Raw genomic sequence first — 14,563 nt, 5'->3', positions numbered from 1 at the left:
AAGCCCTGGAGCAGGTGTGGTCGAGGGAAGTAGTGGATCATCCTCATCATCACCGAAAGCTAGAAGATCGCCATCTACAAAGATGCTCTCGCTCATCTCCTGATCATCTTCATACTCAAAGGCAGAACTAGCACAGGGGGTTGATTCATCAAAAGTCACATCACAGGATTCCATGATGGTGTTAGTGTCAACATTATAAACCCTGTAAGAATGACCATAAAGAGAATACCCCAAGAAAATACCATCGGAAGAACGCGACTCAAACTTGTCAAGATTGCCACGCTTTAGGATGAAGCAACGACAACCGAAAACTCTCAAATGTGAAACCTTCGGCTTCCTCCCAAAGCGCAACTCATAAGAAGTCAAATTTAAGATCGAGCGCAAGAAAATCCAATTAGAGATGTAGCACGCTGTGCTAATGGCCTCAGTCCAAAACTTCCTAGGAGTCCTATGCTCATCGAGCATCGTCCTAGCCATCTCCACCAAAGTCCTGTTCTTTCTCTCAACCACGCCATTCTGCTGAGGAACACGCGGGGCAGAAAATTGATGTTCAATGCCATGTTCAAGGCAGAAAGCATCAAAAAGATAGTTCTTGAACTCGGTGCCATTATCACTGTGAATTGCTTTCAATGCACCAGGGAGTTCTGTGAACAATCTCAAAGCTAAGCTCCGAAAGTGTGAAAACACTTCATTCTTGCTCACAAGAAAGAAGACCCAAGAGTAGCGAGAGAAATCATCAACAATGAGAAGAACATACCACTTCCCACCTGCCGAACGAACCCGAGAAGGACCAACAGTGTCCATATGGAGAAGTTCTCCCGGTCGTTCAGTCATCACCAGATTGACTGGTGGGTGAGGAGCGGCAACTATCTTGCCATACCAACAAGGAGCACACACAAGGTTCTTCTCAAACTTGAGCTTGAGCAATCCTCGGATTAAGCCTAGGGCACTCAAACGAGTAAGCAAATCGAAGCTCATATGCCCTAGTCTCCTATGCCACATCCAAAGCTCAGAAGAAGGTTGAGCAAGTAAACACCGAGAAGAACTAGAAGACTCAGAAAAATCAGCTCCAAAAACTCTCCAACTCGAGAAATCTTGCAAATTAAAGCGCCAGAAGAATCAAGAACTCGAGAAGTATTGCGTTTGAAACACACTTCCAAGTCCTCATCTAGCAACTGAGATACAGAGAGAAGATTATATCCCAGATGCTCCACCAAAGCCACATCTTTGAGAGTGAAACTCTCATTCACCCTTATCATACTTTTAGCTTTCACCCTTCCTTTCCGATCATCCCCGAATGTGATATACTCGTGTCGCTTTACGGGGGTGAGGCTGGAGAACCATGATGAATCTCCGGTCATGTGACGTGAACAACCGGAGACGATGAGCCACTTGTTCTCCAGGCCTCCGTCTGCCACCTACACGTGAGAAAAATAGAAGGTGGATGGCTCAGTACTAGGGTTAGTCAAAAACCTCCTAGGAATCTAGTACTGGGTCATCCGCCCTAAAGCAGAAACAGTAGGTAACTCAAGACCAACACGCTGGGGGCGAGTACCACGATGAGGAAAACGTGGTCCGTCAAAGCGCTGGGACTCAAAGCCTCTTACACGTGGACCAAAACCATATGAGTTATGGTAAAATCCACGCCGGGCACCACCTTTAACAAAAGACTGAAAAGCGCTAAGGACTCCTGAGTGGAAGTGAGGAAAAGACTCATGTACATCATCAAAGGGGCGATACATGTCCCGGGTGCTACATTCCCACTCACGCCGCTCATCTCTCCTACGGCGAAAGCAAAACCCAAGCAAGTGACCATCTCTCTGGCAGTAGGTGCAGTGGTAGCGTCTCTCGGGAACTCGATTGTCGGTCACTCGAGGCTCTCTTATAGGCTCTCTCATCTTAGGTTGTGGAGCTCTCTTGAGCTGTGGTGCGGGCTTCTTCTTTGAGTTGTGGAATTGGTTTCTTGATGGGTTGTGGTGTGGTATTGATTTTGGACTTAGCATCTAGGGTAGTAGGTGTGGTGAACACAGTCTTACTCTCCCCATTGTAACCACTCTCTCAAAACCCAACCCAAGAGCTAAACCCGTCTTGTTAGCACACATCTTGGTCTTGGCCAAGATCAAATTCATTTTCCTTTTGCCCTCTGAACACTTCTCCACCAGAGAAAAGGAGATACTCATTCTTAGTCAGAAGCTTTTGAACTTACCCTCTAATCCAGCTGAGTTTGTCCTGAAAGATGGTGCAGGTGGAACAATTCGGTTGCACATCCTTAGAACTCCCAGCACTCTCCAATCTAGACTCTAGCTCCTTCAGTCGCTTGTCTTTCAAATCAACATCCTTTGCAAACAAAGGGCAATTTATACAAGCACCTAAGAGAGTAGACCTAGACTCCTCCTCAAGGAGCTTCTTCTCGGCACTCTCAAGCCGACTGGCGACTTGAGTATGCACATTACGAAGCTCGGCAAGTTCAGCCATGACAATCAGACAACTCTCACACTCCTCAACATCCGGCCTAGACCTAAGTAATGCAAGTTCAGCAGAGGCAGATTCATACTTAGGCCTAAGATCCTTCAACTCACGCACAGCTTTCTTAAGTAACCTATCCTAGCTAACGAGAGAATCATTCAAGGTATCTACTTGGATGGAAAGCTGATCGTAGGAAGGCAATACCTCAGAGGGATCCAGCTCGGGGTCGCTGTCATCATTGTGGTCGTCCGCCATGAAGCAGAGGCCGGTAAAGTCCTTGGCCTTCTTCTTGTTCTTTGCTTGTGGTTCATCCTCCTCCGAGCTATCCTCCTCGCTAGAAGAAGTGTCGATGTCACTAAGAGCCGCCATGAACGCCCTAAAAGCTGCCTTGGCCGCCTTCTTGGCCATCTTGTCGCGGTTCTTCTTGAAGAAGGACTTCTTGTTCTTCTTCTTGTGCTTGTTGTAGTCGTGGTCGCCGTCCTCCCTCTTCTTGAGCTTGGGGCAGTCCGCCTTGAAGTGGGTAGTGTCACCACACTCAAAGCAGGCACGAGAACCACCCCTCCTTCGGTCTCGGCGGTTGTTGTAGAAGCGGGTGAACTTCTTCATAATCAGCGCAAGGTCCTCATCATCCAGCGCTCCTTTGTAACAGAAACCAAGGAAGACAAAGCAAATCCGCTCAATGAAGTGTTAGCACAAGAAAAGCCAGCTGTAAACTGATTGCCACCACCAGATCCGGAAACCAACGCCATGTTCTGAGACAGGGGGTTTCCGAGACCAATTCGAGCCGCTTGGCTATCTCGGTGGACTTGAGCTTGCTGAAGAGCTCATCACAAGTCAACGTGTCGTAACTTGGAGACTCTTCAATGCTCGAGATCTTCACTTCCCATATGCTACGGTCAAGAGCATAGAGAAGCTTGATCGCTCTCTCGTGGTCAAAATAGGGCAAAACACCAGTTGATCGAAGATTGCTAACAATCCCATCAAAGCGAGCAAACATTGCATCCAAAGACTCTCCTGGGCCTTGCACAAACATTTGGTATTCTTGGTTGTATGTGCTTTGGTGTCTGGTCTTAATCTGATTAGTGCCTTCATGAAAGACACTCAGAGTAGACCAGATCTCCCGGGCTGTACGGAGGTGCTGAACCCTATCAAACTCATTCCGACTCAAGCTTGTGAACAAAATATTTCTGACCTTATTGTTGATCTCATACTGTTCGATTTGAACCTGAGTCGTGCGAGCAGCAGGGATCTCATAGTTGGAATCAACTATTTCCCATATTGCACTTCCTTGGCTTAGAAGATAAGCCTCCATACGCACCTTCCAGTATGAAAAATCACGGCCAACAAACAGGGGAATCTTTCCACTTCTCTCTATGTCGCCTACGGATCACACAACCGGTTAAGGTCAACAAGTGATCAAACCGGCTCTGATACCAATTGTAGGAATGAGAATGGCGATTAGATGGGGGTGAATAGGCGCCTCAACAAATTTCTTTCGAAATAGATGGCCTTTTCCTATTTCTCACCCAACGCACCTCAAAACGCTCAAGCGGAAGCAAAAGAATTAGAGAGACAAAGCAAGAAGACTACTTCCATGGCAACATGACTCCACAGATGAAATATGAACCATAGGTTCCATTCAGGACCATTCTATGTATCTTTGTGCAAAAAAAACTCGCAACTTCCAAAGAAACTAGATAAGATGGACACCGGGCAAGGTTATCCTCCGAGATGATAGTCTAGTGGCAAGGGGACTCAAGACCTGCTCAAATACATGAGTATGTGAGTGTTTAAGCCACTAGCATCAAGAAAAACAACCCTGCAAAGGTTAAATATTGCAGCTCAAAGAAAAAGATCACTGGGCAAGAAACCTCTCCAAGTTGATGATCTAGAGGCAAGGGTACTCAAGAACCATGAGCATACACTCGTATATGAGTTTTTATGCCTCTAGCAACAAGAAGAATGATCTCACAAGGTGCTGAAATTTCAGCCCAAAAACCAAAACGAAAATCAAAACTGAAAATCGAAAAACTTGCAAACTTGCAAGGGAACCAATAGAGGGAAACTAGAAGAAGGGAAATTCAAGCATATGCAAAAACATAAACTTAATTACTCAAAGAGGTCAGCCCTATTTTATGCGGATTACAAAGATTTATCTCTCAAAACTCTCACATATTACATAGACTAAGCACTTATCCTTCTCTCCTCTAAAAACCTAGCTCTAAGGCTCTCAAATGAGTGGCACAAGGGGGCTCAAGTGGCTGGTTCAAAGCTCTCTCTAGCCCTACCCCTCTATTTATAGGCCTAGGAAACTTGGCCCTTAAGTTTCCTAGCTTTTCTCCAAAATACTCTTCTCTTGTAATGCACTCCTACCTACCACCAAGGGCATTTAGGTCCATTTTCTTCTCCATTCATCGGACGGCCGCGGCGCCTTCACGACTTAGCTTCGCCTCGACGCAAGCTTCGTGATGGTGCCACATACTCCTCCAGTCCTCCCACAGTTTTGAGACCAAACCGCGAAACCGCCTGCACACTTCTCAAAGCGTGGCTCACCGCCTTGCTTACACCTTAAGCAAGCGCTTCGATGTCGACGCATGTACTCCGTCATGCGATCCTGACCGCCGGCAAGTCTCCCGCTCCCGATCCCTCAGGCCGCCTTGTCACTTGCACCGGCATCCCCTTCGCTTAACTTTGTCAACACGTTATCTCCATCCGCCTTCAATGCTTTGCTTGACCTCCACGTGTTCAGCTAGGATCACCCTTGACTCTGTCCGGCCTCCTTGATCGTCTGGCACCAAACACTCCGCTTGGCCCCGATCATCCCGCCGTCGACCGCCAAGTTGCATCCATCACCTGCACACTATGAGATAAGCAAACGCATATCTCCAACTCCAATTCTAATTAGTCCATAATCAATATGCTCAAATGAAATCTCAAATTAATTCGAATCACATCAAAGCTCATGTAAAACCGAAGATCATCAAATCAAATAAATGACAATATCAATCACTCATCACAAGAAAACTAATGCACATTACAACTTGGTTTCTCAATTACTTTCACCTACATGTTAAAACTATGTGCATGCATAAAAGTACTATTGTTTTCTCTATAATTAATTTAATGTGTTTAACATTAATAATTTTATAAATAAATATTGAAATGTACAAAATTTATAAACTTAATTTTTTAGTCTTTTTTTATCGTGCTCTATACAGCAAAATAAAAATAGACGCGACATACGCGCGCCAATCAGATTAGTAAATTTCACTGACATTCCATCCACATTTTAGTTGGCATAGTTGCCCTGCGAAAGTTTGATGGCCTTCACATTGGGCATCGGAAATTGGCAACGCACGCTTCTAAAACTGGGACGCCATTTCTTCTTTCTTTTGTGGGAACTAGTAACCATGCACGTGCGACACGCACGTGCAATTTTTATACACACACGTAGATGTAGTCCACATCCAGTACATTGCATGAAAAGCCACGTATTTAAAAATAAACAATATGTACCATGATCTTTCCGTCAAACAGCTGCGAGCATCCCATTATATCCTGGAGAGATCTATCAAATGTTTCAACAACCTGACGTTTGGTTATGGTAGTTTCATCCCAGATTCAAGTGTGACTTGTGAAGCAACTCAGCGGTACCATTCTGCTTAGTAAAGTTACGCATGCTGTATTAAAAGTTTTTATGGGAATCTTGAACCTGGAGTGGGCGGTGCGACCACCGGACATGTCGACACTGCTATACCAGACGTTGCAGTTGCAATAGATATCATACCCATCGAACGCACCTTTGCAAGCAATGCCTTGTACAAATATGTATTTCTCGTCCTACCTGGACCGTCAACAAAGAATACATGGCTCTTAAAGTTGATTACGTGATCTATTATTTCATCAAACCCTAACCGTTGCTCCGTCTTCAGTGTATTAAAGTAACCATGCATGTGTCAGCATAACTTTTTTACATCTACAATTTCTGATATGGTTTTAAGGTATCAAGAATAAAAATAAACGATACAATAAGTAATATATGTTTTTTTTCTCAAAACAAGTCATATATTTCTCTTCCTGAAAATTATGCAAGCAGTCAACAGTCTTTCCTTTGATATTAGGTTCTTATTTGAGTTCGACGAATCCATTACAGTTAATTGGCTTAGTTTCAATTAGTAGTTCTTATTTGAAAATCACGCGTACCCAGCTTGCAAGGGTCGATCGCAAGCTGTATATAATAACTTGGCAAGATTTTTGCACCGATGATTAGTATTGGCTAATTAATAGATTATTTCTTGGTCTATTTCACTTTGAAAGAATACCATATATGTTTGTTTTCCTTTTCCTTTCTGTTGCATGCACTGGATGTGAAAATTCTGGTATTTTGGACTTAGAGATTGGGAATTGTTCTAGCAAATGCACCCTCATGCTTTTGCATGTATATATATTCTTGCCAGAATTTGTAAATAGCAAATAGATGGAGATTGTGTCATGATTTTGGAAAGAAAATTAGAGAAGGGAAGAGATCTAAACCTGAGGATCCTCCTTTGTGGTATTTTGGAAAGAGATTGAGAAAAGGGAACATAGCATAATCATGGGATCCTTCTCTGCATGGCCTTATGCTAACATTGGCAACCGAGCTGGATATAAATGGAAAGAAATAATGGTGTATTAATACTTTTTAATACTAATAGCACCTATTAATTGCATGTTTTCAAATTGATTGGAGGTGGTTCTTTGGAATAGAGTGCAATGACATTGGAGCAATATAGGCCTTTAGATCAAACAACAATGAATGGTCAAGATCAAAAGTTCATGTAACAACTCGTGCTTTTATAGATTAGATAAATATAAGTTGAACAATGGAACTTGCTTAATAAAAAGAATATGATACATTCATACATTGACAACCTGATCCATTGAGGACCATGAATGTACACATCCAACAAAGATGATTATCCAACAAGGATGATTAGGGACCTGGAATACATGCTGATTCAAATACAAATTTTGCTATTATTTTGGTGTTTCACCAAATAATTCTAGTCTATTTTCTACTTTTTTACTTTTTAATCAAACTCACCATTTTGCCTCCCCCCTCCATAGTCATTACATCTTTGGCTGGTACTGCCAGACCAACAAAATTTTGTATGAGACCTCAATAAAAGCTGTTCGATCACTTGTACAACCATTTTTGCTTTGACTTAGTGAGCGGATCAACAAAATGCACTCAACCATGCATATATTTAGCTAGCTTGAAGTATAAAAAAACTAACATAAAGAACTCGCTAGGTTAAAAGAACTCATGGTCAAAGACTAACAATAATTTCTATGGATAGCTCGTGCAATAGTGTTTTGCAAAATAAATTTGTAAAGAGAATTAATATGGGATATAAGAAATACTGCAAATACTGAAACATGTGCGTGACAAGGGGGGATAGTGAAACAAAGTACAAATTTTCATGTCCCTCTGAGCACACATTTAGCTCCCAAGAGAGCACAGTTTATCAGTTACTACTTATTACCTGCCATCAACAGTGTTAGTCTGGTTTCTTGTGGTGTCTTACCTGCAACATGTGCTCCATGCCTCCATGCAAGGTTGGGAAATAGATTAAGACATTTTTATAGAAAAAAAACTTCATGAACTAAAAAATTCTAGGTTCCTAGCCCAAATAACTCATGTATCATTTATTGTGATAACGATTTTCCTTCTGGAAGATTACCATATTTTTCGGTAGCGAGCAGATGGATAATAAGGATATTGTATATTAAAAACCAAACCTAATGGTTGAAACCAATGGTTTTTCCCTATCAATATTTTAGCCTTTGTTATGTTGTATATAGTATGTTCCACCAAAACATTAGTTGCGAGTTCACAGTAGCAGGGATGTTATGTTCTTTGTCTACTCCAAGATAAAACACATATTGTCATCAAACAACTTGCTTAAGAAAAAATTGCATTGCATTGAGATGACCATGTATCAGACTACCATTCTCAGCCACAAATAATATCTTAAAACCTTTCTCCACAATAACAAATTCCCAGTGCACAAATAAAAATGAGTTGAAAAATGAGGGGATGCAGCTACCAATAAGCAATTAATTTTGCTTTTGTTGTCTCTATAGAATATCTATAAATCGAAAAGGGGAAACCATAGAAATGCACAAAATGCCTCACTGGTTGGTTGTGCATCCCTCCATACAAATTGATAGATGACGGCAACCTGGACGTGAAAGTTAATAGATATTCAGATTTAGGAACCAGAAAATAAATTTGATGTAAAATTCTAATACTCATAGGCCTGAAACTAAAACCCATGAAATATTAATATACAAGAGTCCCAAAAATTAGACCACATTGCATCCATCAGACCACCTTATTGCAAAAATACGCGGGAGTCTACATCTCATCACGCACGTAAGATCACCATGAGCACTCTCTCAATTGATTACCATCTTCTCAGCAAGAATCGGAATGACTTATCAATGTCAAAAATCACTATGAAAGGACAAATGACACTCTCCATCAATGCGAAAAATACTAATTATTGTGCATGCATATATCTGCAGGTCTCTGTAATTTTAGACAACTGCATAACTTGCAGGATGTAGCTATTGCTAGAATGTCATGGTAGATTGTTTCAAACTGATCACTGAGGCAGCATTTCTGATAAACCAAAGTTTATGGAACATAATGTAAAATTGGAAAATAGAAGAAACATGAACCTATTCAATCATTTCATCGAACATGTAACCAGCTGGAGGTCATCGTCACCAGTTGATGGCACCCCATACCCTGCAACAATGCCATGACTTGGTTCACCAATGCTGGCTCGTGGTCGCGCATCACCGCTGCTTGTTCCTTCGGGTGGTGAGACCAAGAGCAAGCGTTGTAGCACTATTGAAAGGATCTGATCCGAGCCACCACCTTCACGTCTTCATCGCCAAAGCTCCAAAACTGGACAAGCAAAAATCCAGTAACCAATCAAAGGTTGTAGAACACAATCATTCTTAGTGCAAAATGCATATAAAATGAGAGACTCGAGCACCTCCCCCATCTAGAAATCAGGCCAAAAGAACAAGGGTACGAGCTGGCTTTTATCAAGGCCGCTGGGAGGGACAACTTACCAACATGTTGCATTATTCACTTCTCGTCGATGAGCACAAGAACCATCCAGACACTGAGCTGGTTGCACCCTGTGATTGCTTTCAGAACCTCTTCATACAAGAATGTGAAAATTGACACTATCAAGAAACTAATCAAGAAAAGGGGATGATTAGGCAGAGGTGCCTGTAACGGAGGAGGTGCCGTCAAGTGGAGACAGAGGCGTGGCAGCTAGGTTGGTACTGCGGAGGAACAGATGAAGGCGACGACGCATGGGCAGACCACGGAGTTCGTGCGAAGCAGGGCGTTGATGCAGCAGAAATTCAGATGGAGGCGCAAGTGAACGGGCTAACCGATGGGCAGCACGATGGTGGCTCAGCAGGGCAGTAGGGGCGTCATCGAGCTGGTGGTGCAGGGCGTCAGCGTGCAAGCAAAACAGGGCATCAGCGCGGTGGTGGATCGCCAGGGGGAGCAGGGAGTAATCGCGCAGCGGAGCAGGGCGTTGTGGTGGTGGTGGATCAGCAGGGCAGCGCAGCGCGGAGCAGTTCCTCACCAAAGCATCGGCGCAGAGTAGTGCATCGCAGGGGCGGAGCAGGGCATCAGTGCGGGACCATATAGACCACCAATTCACCAAATCTCCTCGATGATCCGCAGCAACCACACCACGGATCCGCAATTCTCCGAGCTCCATGACCTGATCGAGCCCACGGGATTCGAATCTAGCGAAACCCACACCTAGATCTAGCCAAAACGACCACTGCAACCCCACACCTAGTAACCGATCGAGACGGCAAACAACGCGAGCACGATACCTTGGGGGGCTGGAACAGCGTGGGCGCGACATCCCAGACAAGCTGGGACCGCTTGTCGGAGCTCTGGTACGGGTACTCGGCGAGCCACTGCACCTCCATTGCCGGCTTCCAAACCCTAACCAGCTACGCCATCGACGGGTCCTGGAGCTACCGCTTAGCCCACGGTGGCGTGCCACGCGCCGGCAAGGGCCGCCGCCGCAGCGGCTCGGGGACCACGCACGCGGTTGGCCGCCGCAGCGGCCCGGGGACCACGCACGCGGTCGGCCGCCGCAGCCGTGTAGCTTGTCTGGGTTCGCCGCCGGACGCGATTGGGGGTGTGGTGGGGGTGATGGCGGATCCGGGATCAGGAGGGGGGAGGGCGGAGGGGGTGGATGAGAGAGGCGGAGGCGGCGCGTGTGGGGTGTGGGGGGGGCGGTTTAGGGTATCGGGTTTGGTCGTTTTTTTCACGGTTTTGTTTCGGTTTTTTATTAGGTGTAGGTGGGATGTAGGTATTTTTCGGTTTTTTATTAGGTGGGAGGACGAGGCAGGAGACAGATCGAGCAGAACACGGTGGGAGGGAGCGGAGACGTTGGATTAGATCTGGAGAGTTGAATAGGGTGTTCGACACCAAACGTATTCGTGCTTTTATAGTTTATTTTTTAGTTTTTTTTATCGTGCTTTATACAGCAAAATAAAAATAGACGCGACATAAGCGCGCCAATCAGATTAGTAAATTTCACTTGCATTCCATCACATTTTAGTTGGCATAGTTGCCCTGCGAAAGTTTGATGGCCTTCACATTGGGCATCGGGAATTGGCAACGCACGCTTCTAAAACTGGGACGCCATTTCTTCTTTCTTTTGTGGGAATGGCTGAATTGCTTGGCTGGACGTATAGGTGAGCCTACATGAAACTTCTCATAACTTCCCTTTTGAGATTTTTCCTTGGGAATAGATTTTTCCTTGGGAATCGTGAACCCCAAATAAAGGAGGGCCTTACATGTCGTAAATCACGACATTTTCCTATTGTACGGGCCTCCTATAGTTGCGCGATGTGATTGGAAGCGAGTCCTTTCCTCTTGGGCTCCATACTATAGAAATGTGATACCTCTTGACGTCAAATTGAGTTTTTAATTGTCAGGTTGTCACACCTAGTTTTTAAAAAAATAACTAGATATATTTTACATGTATACAGGATCAAGTTTTCATATATATATAGTGATATCATCAGTGATAACATAAACTGTGTCAATATTAACGAAAACATTCCTTACAAAAAACCTACGTGTCTAAAAGAAAACACTAATAGATCTTCAAGCGGCAGCAGGACTCCCATCCATCCACATGCGTTGTCCGGGGGAAACACCAGTCTATGATATGGTCTTCAAAGCGACGCCTTCCTCCTTCTAGAATTCAGCATCATCGTCCGAGAAGTCTTCGAAAGCTTCACCTTCTGAGCAGCATTCGGAAGTTTAGGAGAAGGCAAGCGTGAGTACACAGAGTACTCAGCAAGTGTGAAAAAAAAATATGACATGCAGGCTTATGACAAGAAAAAGCTTGACTCGGGATAACTGCGACTAAGCCCAACTAAACAAGACTCAAAAGACTTAGCAACCTATTTACTAGATTATGACTCCAACAGATAAAGAACACAGCACATCGGACTCCATCTGACTACCAGACTCACTAGATATCCCATATCTAGCTACCGACTCATCGGGAGTTCCACCACCCGACTACCCAAACCAACCCTTCAGAATCCCCACTAATTATGAAGAAGTCCAAGCCCGCTCGTAACCGCGAGCACGGTTGATCGATCAGTTTTATTACTCTGCAGAGTTTGCACACTTTACTCACGAGTCGTGATTCCTGTTTTGCTTTACACTTCCGGGGTGTAGAGCTGGGGTCTCACTACAAGACCGTTACAAAGCGCCTTCAAATCTATAAGCATCCACTAAGGTTTCATCGCTAACAGGAATTCCATCCACTGCAGAGGCCCCCTCTTGTGCCACTTAACCGACCATTGGTGCGTACAGAATATGAAGGGCACTAATTACTTGGTCAGGCCATACTCATATAGGCCTCATGGTTGTGCTGTTATGCCGGATAACAGGCTTCACAAACCGGTCCTTAGGATCTCACACAGGAACATACACAATCCCTGCTGTGTAGCTCCACCTCATACTAGCCATCCAGTTGGGATCCCTATTCCAAGTTACTACAAGATTACCATACCCCAAATTCTTGTTTCATAGATATTAGTCAAAATTAATATTTACTCCAACCCTGACTGCACTAGCATAGCTACCCATTTCATGTCCCATGACCCAACAGAGGCTACAAGAAATTGTCACATAAATTCTAGTAAAACCCTACTCATGGGATTCCATATTTAAACAAGCATGCAGCTAAGGAAAGTAAAACTACAATCGTATCAAAGTGCTCAAGAGCACTTGCCTTCAAATGCAGGTTGCTCGAAGTCTTCAAATGCTTGGTCTTGAAGGCTGACACACTGCTCGTGTCCTAAAGCCAAAGCGCACACCGGAAAGTAAACCAACATAACAGCTAAGTACATCACACAAAATAGGGGCAAATAACTCTAAAAAGGCTACTAAAAGACAGTACACGCTGCTACGATCTCGGGAGCATGAAAATCACCTAAATCGGAGCTCGTATGAAAAAGTTATGCTAGTTTTACTCTACAGGGGCTTTTCTGAAAGATTACATAGACTAATTTGTGAATACAGAAGGCTCTAGGGACTTATATGAAAAGTTCAGAGACCTATATGCAATTATCCAAAAGTTCAGGGGCTTAAAAGCATAAAATAGAACTATCTAGGGGTATTTTTGTGAAAACAGAGAAGTCTAGGAGCCTAAATGTAAGTTTACCTATTTTTTGGGAATTAAGGAATTATTTTCGTACTGAAAAATCCATTTAATGCGTCAGCAGGCTGATTGGGCTCAGAGGCTGACATGGCTAACATGCGGCGGCACGTGGCGCTGACGTGGATCACTTAATCCGACTAGGCTAAAGAGGACACGTGGTGGTTTCCTACTGGTTGGTGAAAGGGTACGGGGCATTCTAATCTGGGCCACTCACAGACGATCGGACGGTCGAGGCTGGTTGGGGAGAATCGACGGCCGACGCGACCGGAGGTCGGCGGCGCTGCCTCGGGCTTTGTCGGAATCTCGCCGGAGACGCACTAAAATGCGCTACGGGCTACCAAATGCTACGGGAAACGGTGCAAACAAACGGGGAGGGAGCGGGGGTTCTCACCGAGGGCTTGTCGACGGCCGGGGAAGTCCTGACGGTGGTCGGCGACGGCAACAGCGGACGGCGGAGGTCGGATTCGATGAACTCGCGACTGCGGCGACGGGAAGTTGAAATCGACGGTCGGGGAAGGCTCCTGGGAAGCATGTGGTGCCGGAGAAGGGGTCAAACGTCGTTGATGAGAAAAGACACATCGTCGGAGTTGCAAACGTCGTTGATGAGAATGAGTTCAATCAATTCGATGAAATCCCCCTTTTGCCACTACAATCGTACCACACCTTTCGCCGACCGAAGAAACTCCATACCTGCGCTCCGACCATAACGAAGGGATCCATGTCAAGAAAGCACGAAAACGACGAATTTGAATTTGAGTGTCAAATTTGTAATATTAATGTCAAATTTGAGTTTTAGGTTTCAAGTTATTTGAATTTGTAATATTAAATTTAAATTTGAATTTGTATATATTAAATTTGAAATATTAATATCAAATTTGTAATATTAAATTACACACAACAAATTATCACCAATGACTAGTCATCAGCGACGCATTCGGGGTGACGGGTGTGGGACCCGTCACCCATGTCCGTTATGACCCGTCACTCTTGGTGTTTTTTCACGTAGTGTCGAATCTGGTCACACTACATGCAGGCGACCGATATTCGTAGACATATGCATACTAGTGCTAATACAAGGTGCTAGAACATTAACAAACTATGCATAGACCTCCAGGAATGCTGCATGCATGGGTTCCTCGACAAGGAATACTTTGTTATGCTAACAATGACATGGAAAACACTGAGTTCTCTCCAAGAAGTCAAGCATTCTTCATCAACGCCAAGATCGAAGATCTTTTCTTTTATAGTTTTGTAATAGACATATGTTGTAATCTTTATTTTATGTTTCTCATGTTGGAATTCCTAATAGGGGTTCT

General features: G+C 44.2%; 1 long non-coding RNA gene across 1 annotated transcript; it reads right to left on the bottom strand.

The window, feature by feature from the left end:
- Nucleotides 1–8,445: 8,445 nt before the first annotated feature.
- Nucleotides 8,446–9,630, bottom strand: LOC133898238 (uncharacterized). Its single transcript, XR_009906217.1, has 2 exons — nucleotides 9,193–9,630; nucleotides 8,446–8,690 (listed from the first exon to the last, which is right to left on the bottom strand). It is a non-coding gene; the product is annotated as an uncharacterized LOC133898238 (long non-coding RNA).
- Between the last annotated feature and the right edge of the window lie 4,933 nt (nucleotides 9,631–14,563).

Source organism: Phragmites australis, chromosome 18 (assembly GCF_958298935.1).
Source record: "Phragmites australis chromosome 18, lpPhrAust1.1, whole genome shotgun sequence".
Classification (NCBI taxonomy): Eukaryota; Viridiplantae; Streptophyta; class Magnoliopsida; order Poales; family Poaceae; genus Phragmites; species Phragmites australis.
This window is presented reverse-complemented; position numbering and strand designations above follow the sequence as displayed.